Below are 4,189 nucleotides of genomic sequence, written 5' to 3' on the forward strand. Positions count from 1 at the left end.
TCGGCCCCTCGAGTATTCACAAAGTGTATGGCAGTAGTTGCCGCCTACCTCCGTCGCCGTCGAGTTCACGTTTTCCCATATCTCGACGACTGGCTTATTTGAGGGACCTGCAAGGCTCAGGTTACTGCACACGTAAACGTCATCAAGGACCTATTCTCCCATCTAGATCTGATCCTCAGCCTAGACATATCCATTCTGCTTCCTACGCAGAGAATAGAATTCATCGGAGCCATGCTGGACTCAAATCTTGCAATGGCCAGTCTACCTTCACAGAGGTTCCAGGCTATAGTCTCTCTCTCATCCAGAGGCTACAAGCCTTCCCAACAACCTCTGTCCGTACCACCCTAGCCCTACTCGGCCACATGGCTGCGTGCACTTTCGTTACAAAGCACGCAAGACTACGCATGCGCCCTCTCCAGACTTGGCTTGCCTCAGTTTATCATGCGAGCAGGGATGCCCTGGACATGATAGTCACAATCCCAACAAAAACCCTGGACTCCCTCAACTGGTGGCTGACACCCTCCCTGGTGTGTGCCGGTCGCCCGTTCCACCCACCACAGCCTTCGGTGTCGCTAATGACGGACGCTTCATCCCTGGGCTGGGGTGCACACTTAGGGCACCTTCACACCCACGGCCTTTGGTCCTTGCAAGAGCTGACTCTGCATATCAATGTTCGCGAACTGAGAGCGGTCCCCTTGGCGTGCCAGGCCTTCCAACACCATCTACAGGGCCGTTGTGTTGCGATTTTCACGGACAACACAATGGCCATGTATTACATAAACAAACAAGGGGGCACACGGTCTTCCCCCCCTTTGCCAAGAGGCGATGCGACTGTGGGACTTCTGTATAGCCCACTCAATAGACCTCGTAGCCTCCTTCCTTCTGGGAGTCCAGAACTCTCTCGCAGATCGCCTGAGCAGATCCTTCCTGTCCCACGAATGGTCCATCCGTCCGGACATCCTTCTTTCTGTATTCCGGAAGTGGGGCTTTCCCCAAATAGACCTATTTGCCTCCAGGGAGAACAGGAAATGCCAGGCATTCTGCTCCCTTCAGGGCCGCTCCCCGGGTTCTCTGTCGGACGCGTTCCTGATCCCCTGGAAGGGACATCTTCTCTATGCATTTCCACCCTTTCCCCTAGTCCACAGAGTCCTGCTCAAGCTCCGCAGGGACAGGGCCAGACTGATTCTGATCGCGCCGGCATGGCCGAGGCAGCACTGGTATCCCATGCTGCTCGACCTATCCCTAACGACTCCGATACCACTGCCACTCTGCCCGGATCTTATAACGCAGGACTTCAGCAGGCTTCACCATCCAGACCTGCAGTCCCTGCACCTGACAGCGTGGCTACTGTCTGGTTGAACCAATCCGAGCTCCGCTGCTCTGCCCAGGTTCAACAGGTCCTTTTGGGAAGCAGGAAACCCTCCACGAGGACGACATATCTCGCCAAGTGGAAGCGGTTTTCTCTTTGGTGTACACAACGTTCCCTAGTTCCAGAGACCGTTTCGATCCCTTTTATCCTGGACTACTTGTGGTACCTCAAGGAACAAGGTTTGGCACTCTCTTCAATAAGAGTGCATTTAGCCGCCATCTCCACCTTCCATCAAAGGGAGTCGAACAGTTCCACCTTCTCTCACCCGATAATTTTGAGATTCCTTAAGGGCTTGGAGTGCCTCTACCCACCGGTTAAGCTTCCTTCCCCTACCTGGGATCTCAACCTTGTTCTGACTCGGCTCACAGCCCCACCCTTTGAGCCCTTAGCCACTTGCTCATTGCTGTACCTGTCCTGGAAGATGGCCTTCCTGGTAGCTATCACATCGGCCAGGCGAGTTTCGGAGCTCCGTGCTTTAATGGCAGACCCTCCATATACGATCTTCCACAAAGATAAGGTGCAGCTACGCCCGCACCCGGCTTTTCTTCCCAAGGTGGTCTCTGCCTTCCACATTAATCAGGATATCTTTCTACCGGTCTTCTTCCCGAAGCCGCACGCATCACGCAGGGACCAACAGCTTCACACCCTGGATGTCCGCCGAGCCCTCGCCTTTTACATCCAGAGGACAAAACCCTTCAGATGCTTGCCCCAGTTATTTATAGCGGTGGCGGAGCGTATGAGAGGTCTGCCTATATCTTCTCAGAGGCTCTCATCATGGGTAACGTCCTGTATCCGGACGTGCTACGACTTGGCCCACGTCCCGATTGGCTGTCTCATCGCTCACTCTACCCGGGCTCAAGCCTCCTCGACCGCCTTCCTGGCGCACGTTCCCATCCAGGAGATATGCCGCGCAGCTACCTGGTCGTCCGTGCATACGTTCACTTCTCACTATGTGCTCGTTGCGCAATCGAGAGACGATGCCGCCTTTGGCTCAGCGATCTTACACTCCGCAACGTCTCACTCCGACCCCACTGCCTAGGTAAGGCTTGGGAATCACCTACTGGAATGGATATGAGCAAGCACTCGAAGAAGAAAAACGGTTACTCACCTTTGTAACTGTTGTTCTTCGCGATGTGTTGCTCATATCCATTCCAAACCCACCCTCCTTCCCCACTGTCGGAGTAGCCGGCAAGAAGGAACTGAGGAGCGGCGGGCCGGCAGGGGTATATAACCGACGCCATGGCGGCGCCACTCCAGGGGGTACCCTGCTGGCCCACCGAGTGTTGCTAGGGTAAAAATCTCCGAACGTGCACGTGGCGCGCGCACACCTACTGGAATGGATATGAGCAACACATCTCGAAGAACAACAGTTACAAAGGTGAATAACCGTCTTTTATTTCCAGCAGAGGTTGGCGAAGGCTCAGCTGAAACACAATTTTGTGAGCAGCCTGTCCAGTGAAAGTTGGCTGAGAAGTTATAGAGATGTCATGCTGCAGGCATACTGATTTATGTTTTATTTAGATGGATGACTAATTGGCTTAGCTCTGTGCACTGAATCCCTAAAGAATCCATGCACTTTGGGTCTGCTCCAAAGCCCACTGAAGTCAATGGACAGACTCAGCAGGGGTGTTGGGTCAGGCACTTTATGCATAAACCATCACTTTGTTCTCTGAGAATCAACACCCTTTATGCTGGGGCAATCTGTGCATTTTGTTCACTGAGAGAACATGCATGTTGCACTGTTGAGAAACTCCTGTGATTTGATCTTGTGATTTTGGTGTTTTCCCTAAAGCCACAGTTACTGGAATCAAGAGAATGCATGAGAATCTCAGCTTCAATTTAGAAAAAAAAAAAAAAAAGGTGTGTGTCTAGTCTGAATGGCTGCAGAGAGAAGTTGAAAAACATGAAAATAGAGTATCCTAAAGATTCAGAACCCAGAAGGTAAAAGAAATGACAAATTTAAAAATAATCTCATAATTTTCAAGACAATCTCATGATTTGAGGGTCCTGGCTCATAATTTCTGAACATCGAAGTGATTTAGGAGCAGAAGTTCTACTGAATGGCAATGGGACTGTTTTTTGTTTTTTTTTTTAATTACTTAGAGGCTTTTGAAAATTCCATCTTTTTTATGCACAATCCATGCATTTTATACACAGGGAATCCATAATTTATGCACAGTTTAGGCACAAGGAAAATCTTTTCCCTTAATTCCCAGAGAATCTGCATTTTATGCATAAGTCATGCATTTTATGTGCAGATAATCTATATATTCTGGGTAGAATTTTCAAAAGCATCTAAATCACTTAGTAGCAAAGTCCTACTGAATGTCAAAATATGTGATCCTAAATCACTTAGGTGCTTTTGGAAATGTTATATTTTATCTAGAGCTATTATGCACACAGTGCCCGTGCATTTTATGTACAGAAGAAGCCATGCGTTTTAGGCATAAGGAAAACTCTCTTTAAATCACAGGGAACCCATACATTTCACGTACCAAGCATTTATGAACAATCAGTCCCCCTCTTGCCCCAGGAGATCTGGTCATTTTATGCATGCAGCGGACACCTCCCTCTGAAAGTTCAGTAAAGAGGACTGCAAGTTTCATAAATTAAAAAAAGTCTGCCTCTGTTTGTAGCCCCTTCTGAAGAGGATGCCCAAGGCCTCCCCTAAAAAGCTACAGTCTAACTGCAAGCAGTGAAGTCGGGAAACTAGTGCGACAGAGCAGGCTGGGGCGGGCTGGCTCGTGCACTTGGCCTGGGGAGGAGTTTGCATGCTATTTCTCTGGCTCGCTCCATTCTAGCTTTGGCATTGGCTCGCTC

Source organism: Gopherus evgoodei, chromosome 7 (genome assembly GCF_007399415.2).
Source record: "Gopherus evgoodei ecotype Sinaloan lineage chromosome 7, rGopEvg1_v1.p, whole genome shotgun sequence".
NCBI classification, from domain to species: domain Eukaryota; kingdom Metazoa; phylum Chordata; order Testudines; family Testudinidae; genus Gopherus; species Gopherus evgoodei.